Source organism: Arachis ipaensis, chromosome B1, assembly GCF_059453495.1.
Source record: "Arachis ipaensis isolate K30076 ecotype BB chromosome B1, ASM5945349v1, whole genome shotgun sequence".
Lineage (NCBI taxonomy): Eukaryota > Viridiplantae > Streptophyta > Magnoliopsida > Fabales > Fabaceae > Arachis > Arachis ipaensis.
Genome location: NC_142436.1, coordinates 51,454,208 through 51,473,657, shown reverse-complemented (window position 1 = coordinate 51,473,657; position 19,450 = coordinate 51,454,208). Strand labels below are relative to the sequence as shown.

General features: G+C 37.0%; 2 non-coding genes across 2 annotated transcripts; both read left to right on the top strand.

Annotated features, from left to right (window-relative positions):
* The first annotated feature begins 1,744 nt into the window (after window positions 1–1,744).
* Window positions 1,745–1,848, top strand: LOC148576544 (small nucleolar RNA R71). Its single transcript, XR_015904329.1, has one exon. It is a non-coding gene; the product is annotated as a small nucleolar RNA R71 (small nucleolar RNA).
* An 8,647-nt stretch (window positions 1,849–10,495) lies between these two features.
* On the top strand, window positions 10,496–10,604 carry LOC148576543 (small nucleolar RNA R71). Its single transcript, XR_015902922.1, has one exon. It is a non-coding gene; the product is annotated as a small nucleolar RNA R71 (small nucleolar RNA).
* The last annotated feature ends 8,846 nt before the right edge of the window (window positions 10,605–19,450 follow it).

The window sequence follows — 19,450 nt, the reverse complement described above, 5'->3', positions numbered from 1 at the left end:
CTCTACTAGTCCATAAATCTTTTTTATGGACTTGTCTGCCATCTCTAGAGAGATTCTTGCAGCTTGTACCTCAAAGATTCCCAGCCTCTCTATTACAGAGAGAGGCATGAGGTTTATGCTTGACCCTAGGTCACACAAAGCCTTAAAAGGTCATTGTGCCTATGATGCAAGGGGTTAAGAAGCATCCAGGATCCGGCTTCTTTTGAGGTAACTTATGCTGAACTAAGGCATTGAGCTCTTTGGTTAGCACTGGAGGTTCTTCCTCTAATGGCTCTGTACCAAATAACTTGGCATTCATCTTCATCAAAATTCTTAGGTACCGAGCAACTTGCTCTTCCCTAGTTTCCTATTCCTCATCAGAGGTGGAGTACTCTTCATAATACATGATTTGCAACAAGGCTTGCAAGGGAACTTCTATAGTGTCCTCATGAGCCTTAGTTGCCTTCAGATCTTCAATAGGGAAGCCTTGGGTGGGCGTTGAGCGTCCAGTAAGGCCTTCTTTACTAGCATTCAACGCCAGTAATGGTGCTTCCTTGGGTGTTGAACACCCAACTTGTGTCCCTTGACTGGCGTTCAACGCCAGTGAGTGTGTCTTTTTGGGCGTTGAATGCCCAGTAAGGTCCTCCTTACTGGCGTTCAACGCCAGTGATGACGCTCCTGACTGGCGTTCAACGCCAGAATTAGGGGATCATTGGGCGTTGAACACCCAGCTACTGCCCCATAGCTAGCGTTCAACACCAGCTTCTCTGCCACTTTGGGCGTTAAACGCCCAGTAAGGTCTTCCTTACTGGCGTTCAACACCAGCTTTGGTGCTACTTTGGGCGTTGAATGCCCAGTAAGGTCTTCCTTACTGGCATTCAACACCATCTTTGGTGCCACTTTGGGCATTGAACGCCCAGTAAGGTCTTCCTTACTGGCGTTCAACGCCAATGGCGTTCAACGCCAACTCATCCTTTTTAAATTCGGCCTCAGCCTCTGTGGTTATGGCCTTGCACTCTTCTCTTGAGTTCATTTCAGTATTACTAGGAAGAGTGTTAGGAGGAGTCTCAGTGATTCTCTTGCTCAGTTAACCAACTTGTACCTCCAGATTTCTAATGGATGATCTTGTTTCAGTTATAAAACTATGTGTGGTCTTAGAGAGGTTAGAGACTATAGTGACTAAGTCAGAAAGGCTCTGTCTAGGAGTCTTGAAGTGTTCCTGAGAAGATGGGAATGGTGGCCTGTTGTTGAACCTATTTTGGGTTTTTCCACCTTGATTACTGTTGAAGTCTTGCTAATGCTTCTGTTAATCCTTCCATGAAAGGTTAGGATGATTCCTCCGTAAAGGGTTGTAGGTATTTCCATAGAGTTCTCCCATGTAATTCACTTCCTCCAGTGAAGGTTAATTTGGATCATAAGCTTCTCCTTCATAGGAGGCTTCTTGAGTGTTGTCAGTTGCAGCTTGTGATCCAGTCAAATGTTGAAAGATCATATTGACCTGCTGGGTCAAGATCTTGTTCTGAGCCAATATGACATTCAGAGTATCAACTTCTAGGACTTCTTTCTTCTGAGCTACCCATTGTTCACAGGGTTTCTTTCAGAAGTATACATGAATTGGTTATTTGCAACCATTTCAATGAGTTTCTGTGCCTCTGCAGGCATTTTCTTCAAGTGGAGTGATCCACCAGCAGAATGATCCAAGGACATCTTGGATATCTCAGATAGGCCATCATAGAAGATTCTTAGGATAGACCATTCTGAGAGCATGTCAGGAGGACACCTCCTGATCAGTTGCTTGTATCTTTCCCAAGCTTCATAGAGGGATTCACCCTCTTTTTATCTAAAGTTTTGAACTTCCACCCTGAGCTTTCTCATCTTTTGGGGTGGAAAGAACTTGGCCAAGAAAGTATTGACTAACTTTTCCCAAGAGTCTAGGCTTTTCTTAGGTTGAGAATCCAACCATATCTTAGCTCTGTCTCTAACAGCAAAAGGGAAAAGCATAAGTTTGTAGACCACAGGATCCACTCCATTAGTTTTAACAGTATCACAGATCTGAAAAAATTCATATAAGAATTGATGTGGATCTTCCAGTAGAAGTCCATGAAATTTACAATTCTGTTGCAAGAGAGAAACTAACAGAGGCTTTAGCTCAAACTTATTAGCTCTAATGGTAGGTATAGAGATACTTCTGCCATAGAAGTTAGTAGTGGGTGTAGTGAAATCACCTAGAACCTTCCTTGCATCTCCTTCATTATTCGGTTCAGCTGCCATGTCTCATGTCTGTACCTTCAGTTTCTTGTTCGAAAAGTTCTGTAAGATCTCTTCCGGTGTGTTGTGCTTTAACTTGTTGCAAACGCTTCCTTAGAGTTCTCTCAGGTTCAGGATCAAGATCTAAGAGAGGTTCTTTATCCATGTTCCTGCTCATAAACAAGAAAAGGAAAACAAGAAAGAAAAAGAATAGGAGCTCTATGTTCAAGAACAGAGGACTCCCTATGCGATGTGAAGAAGAAAGAAAAATGAAGATAGAGAGGAGAGAAGAAGAATTCAAAAATTAAAAGTAAAAAGAGAAAATATTTTTGTTTTTATTTTATTTATTAATTAAATTCGAAAATAAAAAGTAATTAACTAATAAGATTTGAAACTTAAAGTGTGATTTTCAAAAAAGGAGACAGAGAAAGAGAGAAGATGTTTTCGAAAATTAGAAGAGAGAGAAATTAGTTTGGAAGTTTTGAAAAAGAAGAAAGAGAAAACAAGTAACTAATTAAGAAAGATTTGAAAACAAGATAAGATAGAAAGTTTGAAAAAAATTTGATTTTTGAAATTTGAAATTTGAATTTTGAATTTTGAATTTTGAATTTTAAAATTTGAATTTTGAAAATTGAATTTGAAAAAAGATAAGATAAGATTTTGAAAATTAAATTTTAAAATTTGAATTTAAAACAAGATAAGATAGAGAATTAAAAAAGATTGGATTTTTGAAAAGATTTTATTTTGAAATTTAAAACTAAGATAAGATAACATAATATTTGAAATTTAATGAAAAGATAAGATAAAAAAAGATAAAGATTTAAAAAAGTTTTGAATTTTAAATTTTAAAAGAAAGATAAGATAAGATAGAATCAAATTAAAAGAAAAGATTTTGAAAAGATTTTTTTTTAAAAAAGATAAGATTTGAAATTTGATTTTTTTAAATTAAGAAAAGATAAGATTTTGATTTTGAAATTAAAATTTGAAATTTTATTTGGAATTTTCGAAAATTAAGGTAAAAAGATAGAAAAGATAGTTTTTTTTTTAAGTTTTCGAAATGTTAATTAAAAAGAAGAAAAGATTTTTGTTTTCATTTTTTTTAATTAATGAAGAAAGAGAAAAATAACCAAAAGACACCAAGCTTAAAATTTTTAAATCTAAGGACACAAAATTTTGAAAATTTTAAAGAAAAACACCAAAAGACACAAAACTTAAAACTTTTAAGATCAAAAGAAGAAAAGGAACAAGAACAACTTGAATACCAAGAAAGAACACAAAGATCATTTTCGAAAATTTAAAGAAACAAAGAACACACAAACGACACCAAACTTAAGAATTGACACTAGACACAAACAAAAGAGATAATTTTTAAAAAATTTTGGAAAAAAACACCAAGAAATTCGAAACTTTTACCAAGAACAAGAACTAAAGACTCAAATAAAAAAATAAAGATTAAAAAGAAAGAAAGATTTTTGAAAATATTTTTTATTTTTTTATTTTTTCGAAAAAGAAAAATAAAAGACTCAAACAAAATTAAAAACAATATCTGTTCTAAGCAACAAGATAATCCGTTAGTTGTCATATCCGAACAATCCCCGGCAACGGCGCCAAAAACTTGGTGTGCGTTGATTAACTCCGCACAACTGAACCAGCAAGTGCACCGGGTCGTCCAAGTAATACCTAAGGTGAGTCAGGGTCGGTCCCACGAGGATTGTTTTGAAGCAAGCTATGGACACCTTGTAGATCTTAGTCAGGCGATTAGAAAAGATAGTTTGTTGAGATAAATGCATAAGACATAAAGATGAATGAAATTACTTAATTTGAATGAAAACAGTGATAAGAGAACGATTGAGGCTTCGGAGATGCTTCATTCTTCTGGATCAACATTTCCTATTGTCTTTCTTCAACTATGAGTGATTCCTTCCATGGCTGGTTGTATCAATGCCGTACGGTCGTGGCCGTTGAATCTTCCTCTCAGGCTGAACGCCAGGTTTAGTGTGCACCCAATCTGCGTGAGGGTGAAGCTCCTGCAGTTCACTCCCTTCATGATCCTACTCAAAATGCCACAGACAAGGTCGAATCTTCTGGATCAGAGATTGATGCGCCTTTGGTTCTAGCCTCTACCACGAAGACCCTGATCTCCCCATACCTCGGCTAAACTGGTGTCTTGAGAAGTCCCCAATGAAGTCGTGGATTAGCCGTCTAAGAGATGTATAATCAAGCTGGTGGTTCAGTGATCTTGGGTTAGGACTCACACTGAACCCATGTAGAATGAAGATGATTGTCACGGATCATCCCATTCATAAGATTGAAGAACGAAGATACATCTTAGAATAGAATCGCACATGAATTGAATAGAACAGTAGTACTCTTATTAATCCATGAAAATCAGCAGAGCTCCTAACCTTAACCTAGGAGGTTTAGTGACTCATGCTGATAGAAAATTACAATGGTAAACGTGAAAGTGGACAAGAGTTGTCGGAGAGATCCTAAACATAGTTGATCATCTCCTATATATACTAATCTAATTACTAAGGATTATAGAAATATGATAAACTAAGTTGATAGTGCAAAAATTTACTTCTGGAGTCCACTTGGTGAGTGTTTGGGCTGAGCTTGAGTGTCTCCCACGTGCTAGTGTCCCTTAGGGGTGTTGAACGCTGGCTAGAGACCCCTTTTGGGCATTGAACTCCAGTTGCTCCCTTGTGGGAGCTGAACACTAGGACTTGGGCTGGTGGCTGGCATTGAACGCCAGTTTTGGGCCTATATTTCCGAACCAAAGCATAGACTATTATATATTTCTAGAAAGCCCTGGATGTTATCTTTCCATAGCCGTTGAGAGAGCGCCATTTGGACTTCTGTAGCTCCAGAAAAACTCCTTTGAGTGCACGGAGTTCAGATCCTGACAGCATCTGCAGTCCTTTCTCTGCTTCTGAATCAGACTTTTGCTCAAGCTCCTCAGTTTCAGCCAGAAAATACCTGAAATCACCATAAAACACACAAACTCAAAGTGGAATCCAAAAATGTAAATTTTGCACTAAAACCTATGAAAACATAATAAAACTTAGACAAAACATACTAAAAACTATATGAAACTGATGGCAAAAAGCGTATAAAATATCCGCTCAGCAGAGACATCCTTGTTTCACCATCCTATGGCCATTGCGAGTGACACTCCCGGACCCACTCTATTTATTGTTGATAGCACAGAGGACCGTGCAAATTTCTAAGTGTGGGGAGGTCGTTTACCAACTTCCGTAGGTAACAACCCTTCTTTTCACCACCCAAATCTTAATTTTCTTTTGTCAATTAGGATAATTTGCATTGCATAGCTAGTTTTTGAATTTAAACACTTTTTGCATGGTAGTTGTTTGTAAATATATCTAGAGTTATGCTTGTTAAGTGATTGGGTATGCATGAACTAGATGAATTACTTTTTCCATCCAATCACTTCTTGCTACGACTACTTGGTTAGAGTGATGATTTCTTCTCCAAGAAACTATTTTAGGGCACCCTACTAATTTGAAAAAAAAAATTGTGTTGAACTTGCTTGAAGGAATTAATTTTGCAACAGGTTTTTGAGCTAAGAACACACAAGAATGTGAGTTTTGACCTTAATTGCGTGATTACATCATATAACCACTTATTTCCATTCTTGTGTGCATTGTCCTCTTTCTATGATTGCAATCTTTGATTTGTTTGATTCTTTATGTCCATCATTTTGTGTATGAATGCATTTATATGATTGAGGCTGTTATTTCAATGACTCACTTACCCAAATAGCCTTACCTTTTTTTTACCATTGTTAGCCAATTTTGAGCCTATGTTAAACCCCCTTTTATTCTTTAATGTAGCACATCACTACCCCTAAGTGGAAAACATAAATAACCTCTAATTTGCATCTTTGATTAGCTTAGGCTAGTGAGAGTGTGTGTCATTTAAGTGGGAGGGATGTTTGGAAACATTCGAAGTGGTAAAAATGTGTTTTTGTATTTTTATTGAAAATATTGGGCATTGGGTACACACTTATGTATATAATATTTAAACCATATGCATTGGTACCATTGTATATAATTCACCAAAAGAAAAATAAAAGGAAGAAATGTAGAAAAAGAAAAAGAAAATAAAAAAATATATAAAAAGGTGACAAAATGCCCTAAGGTAAAGCCAATAATAACCAATGCATATAGGTTGTGAATTGAAAGAGAATGCATGAGTGTGTGAAAAGTGAATAAATGAGTAGTTAGGTTTATATTTGAATTTTATAGGTTATTATTTGTGTTAGGTGAGAGCTTTGGTTAATCAAGGATTCAAATTTCAAGCTCACTTGGCCATATATGCATCCTTACCTTTACCCTAGCCCCATTACAACCTAAAGATAAATCCTCATGATAAATGTATGCATGCATTGAATAATTATTTATTGTTAGATGAAAAACAAATCTTAGAAAGAATGATTAGAAGAGAATTGAGTGAATCAATCCTATACATTTGAGCAACTAGAGCAGATACACTTCCGGTGAGGGTTCGATGCTCAACTCCTTGTTCCCTGCTTTCATGAGCTTTCTTCTTGCAAGTTTGTTAATACTTCATTTTGATATTTGAATTGGTAGAGTTCATAAGTTATCATATTACTTTAGCCCTACTTGTTCATATATGTTCTTGGGAGTTGATTCACTTTTAACCAAGTAGATAGAAGCATTTGCATTAGTTGCATCCATGTAGGTAAATTGCATTTCATAAGTCTCATTCTCCTGTGCTCTTTGGTATTTTAATTTTTAGCATGAGGACATGCTTAGTTTAAGTGTGGGGAGGTTTGATAAATCCTAATTTTAGGGTTTATCTTGTGTAGAATTTGGTGGGTTTTATCAATATTTTTCACACTTATTCATATAAATTGCATTTTTTGTGTTTTCTTCCTATTTGTGCTTCATGGTTTAAAACATGCTTCTTTAACCTTAAAAATGATAAATTTTAATCCTCTTCGATTACCATTCGATGCCATGATGTGTCTGTTGAGTGGATTCAGGATCTATAGGGCAGGAATGGCTTAGAAGATGGAAGGGAAGCATCCAAAAGAGGAAGGAACATTAAGAATAGAGCTTTGGAGAAGTTGGTGCCCACGCGCATGCATGATAGACGCGTACGCATGGCCGGGTGCAGAATTGACTGATGCGCACGCTTACCTGACGCGTACGCATGGCTTGAGGACTTAACCTGACGCGCATGCGTAATCAACGTGCACGCGTGACGCCCAGCACGTGACTCATTAATGGAAAATGTGGCTGGCGATTTCTGAAGGACTCTAGGCCCAAATCTAACTTGCTTCTGCATGGAAAAGACCCAAGGATTGATGGGGAAAAGGGGATGGAATCATACACAACATACACATAATTTTAGCTAGTTTTTGTTCTTGTTTTCTAGAGAAAGAAACTCTTACTTCTCTCTAGGTTTTAGTTTGTTTTAATCATCCTTTGTTGAATTTTTGAATTGGGTCTTGTTGATTCTAGTTTCAATTACTTAATCTTAGTTCTCTAGTCATAATTTTGTTTAGATCTTGTGATAGAATTTTGTCTTCTCCCTATTTTCCCTTTTCTTCTCATCTTATGAACTTTGTTGATTTTGAATTTCTATTAGTGCATTGATATTTTCTATGATTGATAGTGTTATTTGAGTTGTTTTCTATTAATAATTGTTAGTGGGTAATTGTAATTTCCAATTAATTTTGCAATTTAAATATGTCTTTAGTTAGTGCCTACCATGTGTTTGATGAAATGTTCCCTTTAATTATGGAGTAGTTTTCTATACTCTTAGCCTAGGCTAAGGGAATTGGGTGACCTTGAGTCATTGGATATAATTGAATTAGTGATTTGAGAACCCTTATTGGTCAAATTGATACCCATTGACACTAATCTACTACTAAGCCAATTAGTAGTTGGATTGGGACTTATGAGTTGAAATTGACCAAGCCTATTTGACATACTTCACTTGTAGAAGTAGACTTGATGGGCTTGGTTCCTCATAATTGTCAATATATGTTATTAGACAAGGATGGTGATCCCAATTCCTATGCCTTAGCCAAGAGTCCTTTTTATAATTCATATTTGAAACCCAAAAATCCCAATAATTTAATTCTTGTTATAGTTAGTTTAGTTGTTTACTTAGTTCTAGAGTAGAAGTATATTTATATGTTACCTTGTTAGATTACACTCACTTATACCTTGCTTTAATTGCTTTGATTTAGTTTCTTGCACTTTAAGGTTCTTGCATGCTAAGCTTTAGTAGTTTAAATTCTTGTTTATGACTCCCAACCCTGGAATTCTAACCAATCTTGATGCACATGTCCATTCTCTTAAGAATGACCCGAGACCAATACTGTTGGTTACTTTTTATTGGGATTGAATTTGTGACAACCATTTCAAAATTTGATTGAAGGGTTATTTGTTGGTTTAGGACTATACTATGACATGATTTTCTATTGAGAAATTCTAGACTAACAATAATCCCAACATCATCCCTCCAGCCCTTAGGTATCTTTTTTTAGTACCTTCATTCTCATTGCTTGATGATGGTTTTTCAACACCAAACTTAGATTTGGTATCTAGGGAATCTTTAAAGCTCTGCACAGAGAGAAATGGTTAGAACACTAAGTGTTGCACAATTGTCTCTCCTTTAGGGAGGGAGTTAGGTTTAGACATTTTGAACAAGATGTGATCTTTCCATAACTGCAGAACGAGCTCTCCCTTTGCCACATCAATTATGGCATTAGCAGTGGCTAGGAAAGGTCTTCCAAGGATGATGGATTCATCCTCGTCCTCTCCAGTATCTAAGATTATAAAATTTGCAGGGATGTAAAAGTTTTCAACCTTTACTAAGACATCCTCTACCAGACCATATGCCTTATTTCAGTGATTTTTCTGCCATCTCTAATGAGATCTTGGTAGCTTGCACCTCAAAGATTCCAGCCTCTCAATGACTGAGAGAGGCATGAGGTTTATGCTTGACCCTAGGTCGCATAAAGCCTTCTCAAAGGCAATTGTCCCTATGCTACAAGGGATTAGGAAGCGTCCAGGATCCGGTAGCTTCTGAAGCAGTTTCTGCTGCATTGAGTTCCTTGGTGAGCACTGGAGGTTCGTCTTCCAATGTCTCTATTCCAAATACTTTGGCATTCAGCTTCATCAGAATTCCTAAGTACCGAGTAATTTGCTCTTCCCTAGTTTCTTCTTCCTCATCAGAGGAGGAGTATTCTTCAGAGTCTATAATCTGCAATAAGGCATTCAAGGAAATCTCTATGGCCTCCTCATGAGTTATGGTTTCTTTTAATTCTTCCATAGGAGGGTCCTTAGTGGGCGTTGAATGCCCAGCTACTCCCATTGTGGCGTTCAACACTAGAACTTGCCCCTCTTTGGGTGTTGAACGCCCAGCCTCTTCTCCCTGGCTGGCGTTTAACACCAGAAGGTCCTCTTTAGATTCAGCCTCAGGTTTCATACTGAGAGCTTTGCACTCTTCTCTTGGGTTTACTTCATTGTTACTTGGAAGAGTGTTAGAAGGGGTCTCAGGGATCCTTTTACTTAGCTGACCAATTTGCACCTCCAGATTCCTAATGGAGGATCTTGTTTCAATAATGAAATTGTGAGTGGTCTTAGAGTGATTAGAAACTATAGTGGCTAAGTCAGAGAGGCTATGCTTAGAAGTCTCCATCTGTTGCTGAGAAGGTGGAAATGGTCTGTTGTTGAACCTATTCTAGGTTCTTCCACCTTGATTATTGTTGAAGCCTTGCTGAGGCTTCTGTTGATCCCTGTATGAAAAGTCGGAATGATTCCTCCATGATGAGTTGTAGGTGTTTCCATAAGAGTCAGTGTGAGGATTCCCTGAGGAATTTTCCATATAGTGAACCTCCTCCATCTTGGGTTGATCTGGATCATAGGCATCTCCTTCATTGGAGGTTTCTTGCGTGCTGCCAGTTGCAGCTTGTAATCCAGTCCGATGCTGAGAGATCATGTTGACCTGTTGGGTTAGGATCTTTTCTGAGCTAATATGGCATTCAGAGTGTCAACCTCCATGACTCCTCTCCTCTGAGCTACCCCATTGTTCACAGGGTTTCTCTCAGAAGTGTACATGAATTGGTTGTTTGCAACCATGTCAATGAGTTCCTGTGCCTCCTCAGGCATTTTCTTTAAGTGGAGTGATCCACCAACAGAGTGGTCGAATGCCATTTTGGATAATTCAGAGAGGTCATCATAGAAGATATCTAGCATGGTCCGGTCTAAAATTATGTTAGGAGGGCACCTTCTGATCAGTTGCTTGTACCTCTCCCAAACTTCATAGAGGTATTCACCCTCTTTTTGTCTGAAGGTCTAAACTTCCACTCTAAGCTTGCTTAGCTTCTGAGATGGAAAGAACTTGGTCAAAAATGCATTGACCACCTTCTCCCAAGAGTCTAGGCTTTCCTTAGGCTGAGAATCCAACCACAATCTAGCTCTGTCCCTTACAGCAAAGGGGAAAAGCAAAAGCTTGTAAATCTTTGGATCCACTCCATTAGTCTTGACAGTATCATAGATCTGTAAGAAATCAAAGATGAATCTGTAGGGATCTTCCTATGGAAGTCCATGAAATTGGCAGTTCTGTTGAACTAGAGTGACCAGTTGAGGCTTCAGCTCAAAGTTATTTGGACTAATGGCAGGTATAGTGATGTTCCGTCCATAGAAGTCAGAAGTGGGTGTAGTAAAGTCACCTAGGACCTTCCTTGTGTCTCCTCTGTCATTGAGATTGGCTGCCATGTCTGTATTCTCAGCTTCTTGTTCGAAAAGCTCTTTGAGGTTTCCTCTGGAGTGTTGTTCTCTAGCTTGTTGTAGCCATCTCCTTAGAGTCCTCTCAGGTTCAAGATCAGCATCAAAGAGAGGTTCTTTATCCCTGTTCCTGCTCATAAACAAAAAGAAAGAATGTAAGAAGAGAAGAAGATAGGATTCTCTATGTCAGAGTATAGAGGTCCTTTGTTAGAGAGATAGGTCAAGAGGAAAAGGAAAGAGGATGTCCTTTAATAAGGATAGTTTTCAAAAATCAATTGAGAGAAAAGAGAAGATATTTTCGAAAATAGAGAGGGAAAGAGAGATGAAGTTTTCGAAAAAGAAGAAAGAGAAAGTAGTTAGGAGGGTTTGAAAAATAAGAAAGAGAAAGGAAATAGAAAGAGACTAAGGTAAAACAAGTAACTAATTAATAAACAAGAATTGAAAATAAAAGATTTTGAAATTCAATTTTAAAAGAAAGTAGAGAATTAAAAATTAGAAGTTTTAAATTTAAAAAGAAGATAAGATAAGTAAGTTTTAAAATTTAAAAAGAAAGATAAGGTAAAGATTTAAAAAGATTAAGAAAGATAAGATTGAAAATTTAAAAATTTTGAAGATAAAAATTTTAAAAGATTAAGATAAAGATTTAAAAAGATAAGAATTTAAAATTTAAAATTTTGAAGATTTAAAGTAAAAAGATATGATAAATATTTGGAAAAGATTTTGAAATTTGAAAAGATTTAATTTTGAAATTTGAAATTAAAATAAGATAAGATGATATATTTGGAAATTTAAAGAGATAAACAAAATATAAGATAAAGATTTGAAAAGATAAGATTTGAAATTTAAAATTTAAACTTTACTAACAAGAAAACACAAAACTTAAAATTTTTAAATCAAGATAAGAAAAGATAGTAAAGATTTCAAAAATTTGAATAAAGATAAAAGAGATATTTTTGTATTTTTTGAAGTATTAAGGAAAAAGAAAAACAACTAAAAGACACCAAACTTAAAAATTTAAGATCAAATGACACTAGTTTTCGAAAATTGAAAGAAAAACACCAAAAGACACCAAACTTCAAAATTTTAAGATCCAAGAAAGAAATTAACAAGAACAATTTCAAAAATTAAAGAGAACAAAAGGGACACCAAACTTAAAAATTGATACAATACTCAAACAAAAGATAAAGATTACTAAAGAAAAGAAAAGGTTTTGAAAAATTTTTTGAAGAAGAAAACAAAAGACACAATTAAAAGAGTAACTAAACCGTAAAAAGTACCTAATCTAAGCAACAAGATAGTCCGGTAGTTTGTCAATCTCGAACAATCCCCGACAACAGCGCCAAAAACTTGGTGCACGAAATTGAACTCCGCAAGTTTCGCACAGATGAACCGGCAAGTGCATCGGGTGATCCAAGTAATACCTCAGGTGAGTGAGGGTCGAATCCCACGAAGATTGTTGGATTGAGCAAGTAATGGCTATCTTGCAAATCTTAGTCAGGCACTTAGAAAATATGGTTGTTTGTTTAAAAGCATAAATAAAATAATAAATACGAAATAGGAGATTGATGTGAAAAATAGTGATAGAGATTCAGTTAAGGTATCGGAGATGCGTATTCTTTCCAGATTAACTTTTTTTATTGTCTACTTCAATAACGAATGATTCCTTCAATGGCAGCCGTACGTGATTAACTCATATCCTCTCATCAAGTTAATCTCTTCTAAACTATAGCAGTCCACCATATCCGAGCAACTCATGTCCTCTCATCAGGTTAACTCATGGCTTCCCACTATGGCCGAAGGTGAAGACCTAAGCAATCTACTCTCCTTCGCAATCCTACTCAAAAAGCCACAGACAAGGTTGGATCTTCCGGATCAGGGAATGCTGCTTCTCTTACTCTAGCTTTAACGCCACAGAGACCTCAGTAACCCACGGTCAACGGGATTTTATGTCACCTATCCAAAGTCACTCAGGTACGCTCTTGGAATCCGCAATGCACTCTCTAGCTGTGGTTCAATGCTATCTGGGTCAGGACTCACACGAAACCCATGTAGAACAAGGATGAATGTCACGGTTCACCCTTAATTCATGAGATGAAGACTGAAAATGCACAAGAGAATAGAATCTAACGTGTATTGGAATAGAAACAGTAATATTATTAATCCACGAGAATCAGCAGTGCTCCTAACCCTAACTTAGGAGTTTTAGTAGCTCATAGCTTACAGAAAGTAATGTAAATTCAAAAGTGGTGGAAGAAGATCCTAAACAAGGGTGATCTTCTCCTGTATATAATAACCTAATAACAAAGAAGTACAAAAGTATGATAGACTAGACTAAAGGTGTGAAAGTCCACTCTTAGGCCCACTTTGGTTGAGTACTTGGACTAAGCTTGGCGTCCAACTTGAGGGATGGGCGTTGAACACCTATTAGGGAGTTGATCCATGCTGCCTTGTGCTTCTTGGTGGGCGTTGAATGCCCCAAAGGGGTGATTGGGTGTTTAATGCTGGCTTGGGTTCCTTTGAGGGCATTGAACGCCAAAAAGGGGGTAGGCCTTGTGCGTTCAACACCCAATATGGGTAGCCTCCTTCAAAGAAAAGTATAAACCATTATATATTGCTCGGAAGCTCTGGAAGTTATCTTTCCAACGCTATTGAGAGCACATCATTTAAACCTCTGTAGCTCCAGAAATGCTCGTTTGAGTGGATGGAGGTCAGAATCTGACAACATCTGCTACGCTTTCCTTGCCTCTGAATCGGACTTTACCAAAACTCCTCAATTTCAGCCAGAAATTACCTGAAATCATCATAAAACACAACAACTCAAAATAGAATCCAAAAATGTGAATTTTGCACTAAAACCTATGAAAATATAATGAAACCTAAACAAAACATAACTAAAACAATATGAAAATGATGCCAAAAAGTGTATAAAATATCCGCTCATCAGCTAGGCATTAAGCCAATAGCTGACCAATTTCATCCTCTCTTTGGCTTCTCAAGTGGATTTAGCATTTATTAGTTAAGTTTATTTTCTTTTTGTAATTGGTATTTAAAAAAATACTTTTTAGCTTTAGAATTTATTATTTTATTTTGTTTTCGTTTCAAATTAGGTTATTATTTAAAGGAAAAGATCACTTAGGTCTAGGATCTTCTTCCTTCCGCACTTTTCAGAACCTTGTTTTCTCTGTAAGTCATGAGCAACTAAACCTCCTGGTTAAGCTTAAGAGCTCTATTTATTTATATGGATTAGAACTATTATTCATCTATTTTAATTTATGTTTGATTCCATTCTAAGGATTGTTTTCGTTCTTAATCTTATGAACTGGGTGGAATGAGAGTATGACCCTTTTCTACATAAGTTCTTGTGATTCTCGAGAGAGTTATCTTGCTTGAACTACAACTTGAAAACAAATTCCTCTTAAATCACTAATTTCATGAACTAATTTGGATACGTGACATATAATCTTGTTAGTCTTGGGTAATTAGGGTTTTCGTGGTGCTAAACTAGTTTTTTGAACTTCAACCTCTAATTGAAATTAAGTGACCACGAGAGTGGCGGTTGATGAAGGTTAGAGGAGGCTAAATCACTAAGAGATTAGGGTTTAGCATTTAAAGTTTGTCATAGAATGAATCATTCACTGTTAAAATAGTTGGTACGAAATTTTTATCTGGAAAGATAAACATCTCTGAGACCTTAACTGTTTTCTCTTATTGTTTTCACACCAATTTCTTATTGCTTTCTTTAGTTGCTTGTTTATTGATTTATGTGAATTACAACTCACCAAACCCTTTTCTGATTTGCCTAACTAAGTCCAACTTGACAACCATTGCTTGCGCAGTCCGACAATCCTCGTGGGATCGACCCTCACTTACCTGAGGTATTACTTGGATGACCCGGTGCACTTGCCGGTTAAGCTATGGAAATTCAAAATCCTGCACCATGTTTTTCGTGCCGTTGTCGGGGATTGTTTGTGACTGACAACTACCAGTTGTCTTGTTGCTTAGATTAGGTATTTTTCTTAGTTTTGTTTAATTACTTTTTCTTTTTTAAATTTTTGGTTTTAAATTTTTTATTTTTCTTTATTTTTGAATTTTACCCTATTTATTTTCTTTTATTTTCTAATTTTAAGTTTGGTGTCCCTTTAGTGTTTTCCTCTTTTTATTTTCGAAAATTTTTGCATTCTTCTCTTTTCTGTTTTCGAAAATTTTTAAGATATTTTCTCATTTTTTTTATTTTCGATTTAGGTTAATTGCTTACTTTATTTTATTTTACTTCTTTTACATAGGATATCTCACAGGAAGTTGTCTATAATCTGACATAGAGACTCCCACTTTTCTTGGTTTTCTGTTTTTGTGTACAGGAATAAGGAAAGTTCACTATAGAATTGAATGGGAATACACAACTTAGAAGAACCCTGAACTCTTACACAACCCTGACTCCTAATTTCTATGGAAAGAGCATTAGTGTGCCTCCTATTAGAACAGATGATTTTGAGCTTAACCCACAGCTGATCGTACTAGTGCAACAAAATTTCCAGTATCAATAACTCCCACAGGAAGATCCTAATATGTTCAGCTCTAACTTTCTACGGATATGTGATACAGTGAAGACCAATGGAGTGGACCCTGAGGTCTACAGGCTAATACTCTTCCCATTTGTTGTGAGGGACCGAGCAAAGGAATGGCTTGAGGTTCAAACCAAGGAGAGCTTGAACACCTGGGATAAGGTTGTCAACAAGTTCTTTCTCCCAGCGGAGATTGACAAAGCTGAGGACAGATGTTCAGACCTTTAGGCAGGAAGAGAACGAGTCTCTCTATGATGCTTAGGAGAGGTACAAGCTGATGCTCAGAAAATGCCCCCTGATATGTTCTCAAAATGGGTCAAGATAGATATCTTCTATGAAGGTCTCTCTGAGATGGCCAAGAGGTCATTGGATCACTCTGTAGGTGGTTCTATGCACATAAAAAAGACACCCGAAGAGGCAGATGAGCTCATTGAGATGGTTGCTAATAACCAATACTTATACTCATCTAAGAGGACTCCAGTTAGGACAAAAGCTCAGGAAGTGGAAACTGTAAATGAACTATGTGCTCAAAACAAGCTTATAATTCAACAGATAAGTCTCCTCACTCAACAACTGAATAATATGCAGAGCTCAAGCGCTAAACCTCAAGGCGTCGTTCCTTGTAATGTGAATGGTGGCTACCCGCCAGATGAAACCTATAATAATGCTCGGCACATACCTGAACAGGTTAATTACATGGATAGTTCCTCTAGAAGTCCCAAGGATGTTTCTTACTCATAGAGTGTTAGCCATGAACTGAAAGAACAACCCCAGGGCATCCCTGACCTAGTATCTGTTGTTGCAGAACTTGCAAAAAGCCACCAAAGCTTTATGCAAGAGGTCCGCACCTCAATTAGGAACTAGGAGATACAGATGAACCAGCAAAGGTCTGAACAAGTTACACTAATTAATATGTTCTCCAATTGCAGAGAGGAATGCTAGGAAATTCAATTGAGAAGCAGGAAGACATTAGGAACTCATCATCAGAATAAGGAGGAGCAGGATGAAAAAGTCACACCAGAGAGCGAAGTTATAGAAACAAAGAAGGCCATTAATGGCGCTAAATGCCCAGAGGAGAGCAAAGTGGGCGCTGAACACCCAGAGAGGGGAGCACTAGACATCAATGAAGATTCAAAGAGGCTAAATTTAATAGAAGCTAAATTTAGGCCAAAGTGGTGAAGGACGTCCCATGGCTCCTCGCTGGCATGCAACTGCAGAATTAAACTAAAGCACATTGGGCTACAATTGAAGCAAAATTTGCATGTCATTCAACGGCTAATTCTAGGCTCCCAATGGCAAAAGTTAACAGAATCACTTCCAACCCCTGGAAGCTTGTATAATTCACAATTTAGTGAGGCTACGAGAGGAATTGACACTATTGAAGCCCATGAGTTGAATTGGACTGAAATCCAAGTTGAGTTGAATTGAATTTGATGTAATTTTTTAATTTAATTTGTATTTGAATTTGTAATAGGTTATAAATAGGGATTGAGAGAGCACAAGGAAAAAGACCATCAGAGGGGGGAAACTCCACACCCCACTCTGAACTTCTCTTCTTCTTCACAATTCTTTTCTTTCTGTTAAAATTTAGTTTTGCTTTGCAATGAGGTACTAATTCTCCTTTGTTGAGGGGAAGAGCTCTATTACTTTCTAATGAAATGAATTTATTGATTCTCTATCTTTGATTTGTGCATTATTGTTTCTAAGAGAGAATTTTCATTCTTCATTTTAATGACTCAAATTTATTGGGGAAATGGTTTGAATCTGGGTTGAATTTTATGATCAATTGAAAAATTGAATCATAAAAATTGGGATTCACTATAAGGGACACAGCACTTAGCTGCAGAAAATTACCAGCCTTCTTCCAAATCGCTGCAAATCGAGTGAGCTGCTACAGTTCTTCTTGCGTTCTGAGGGTCCGCTTCTAATAGATTCGAATTGGTGGCCGTTTTGGTCCCAACCACATCTAAAAACAAGGTGGGGGGTTGTTTCATTAAAGTACCCCAACCAAAATATTTTGGCGCCAATAACCTTCCCCCTTTTGGCGCGAACCCTAACAGAGCAAAGGCGCCAATCGCTGGTCTCCTTCCATCGCCGACGTGACTCATCCCTCCGTCAATTCCAGCCGCCATGTCCGTGTCATTGTTCTTCCCCATGACTGGTCTCCTCCCTCCGCTGTGTAGCTCCCGCGCGCGAAGGTAAAGTTTAAAGGGTCGTCCAAGTCTTCCCCCTCCACCGTGCACGTCCGTGACATCGTCGACGGTCGCCCCAACCATCTGTCCCGTTGTCGTCGTCGGCAGTCTTCCCCTTGCCCTTGCCCTGTTGTGTTTATTGCTTTTAGAATCATATAGAAATCCGAAGCAATCATAATATTTAATGAACGAACATCACCAGATGTTGAATCACCGGTGACTTTAAGAAAAATTAAAGCCGAATAAACTATTTCAAGAAGCTTGTGGTTGCCCAAGGAAACCTATCAAAACTATAAAAACTTAAAGGTTTGACTACCATTCAACAGGGATCTATACTTTCCATGTGAACTTTTGGTGTCAAAAGCATGTGAGGAACGATCCTCTTCCTCGTATGTTCCAATTTTCTTCCCTAATTTAACATGCAGATTTTATTCTTTTTCCCAATTTCTGAACCCCCGAGTCTTGATATATTTGTGTTTAGTGCAATTTCATATTGGAATCCAGTTTTACACTTTCGATTTGGCTTAAACTAATGTACTTTCTGCATGACTGTGTGGTTGACTAAATTAAGTAGAATCCACTTTTATTAAGCAAGAAAATTGGGTGTTTTATCAAACTATCTATGAACTGTATGTTCTCTTATTCCTGGCTTGTTTTCCATCCGTTCAAGTTAGACAAGTTTTTATTCATAATCCTATCTATTTTGAATACTAAATGGAGCTTTATTTTCATGAGCAGTCTATGTTTCTAACTATACACATAGGAAAAGAAAATAGTATGTGTTTTGTAGGAATAGAAAGTGCAGCATAATCAGCATCATAGTCCTTTATAATCCTCTTAAATATGCTGCAATGATATCAGATATAGTTTCATTTGAAAGAAACTACATTTCAACTATACTAAGAAAATCTTAGATAAGTCTTCATATAAGTCATAGTTATTAAAACTCAGATAATAAGGTTGCAAGGACAAAGGTGACATGACTCATACTTAGTAGTCTTCCTTGCTGCTTCAGTAACCTTCCTTGACCAGTGATATTGAAGAACATTCACTGTAGGTCTAATATTTGTAGCCTGAAGAACACAAATTTTGAGAAATATAATGTTTTTTTGGAGAAGGGAAGGAAGTGAGAGATAAATGAAGTCATTATCTATTGCCATCATTGTTGGATATGAAAATTTAGTATTAAGTGCTTCATAATCTGTTAAGAAAACTATTTAGTAGTATTGAATTGGAATTACTTGTAGAAATTTGTGCAATTATAAAAGCTATTCTATGCATACTTACATGTATCTCTCCAACTGATTGAACAATCAATGACAGCACCCTTAACAAATTTACTATCTTTGTCTCTGTCTGTCAAAACAAAATCCATTCAAAATTTAGGACAAAGTTATGATTGAAAGTAGACAAGATTTTTAGAAGAACACTTCAAATTGTGATCATTGCATATATTAGCTATCCGATTGCAAAGTTTCATCTCAAAAAATTCTAGTACTACCTCAGTTATTGTCCGAGGGTTACCTGAAACTGTAGGTTGATCTCGGACGAGATCTTCGGTACTGGTCGGCGCTGTTGTGTCTGACTTGATGATGGTGGTCGGAGCCGCCGTGTCTGACTTGTTGGACCTGGTGGTGGTGCTAATCCTTCGTTACCAGAGGGTGGTGGTACCTGCAAGGGA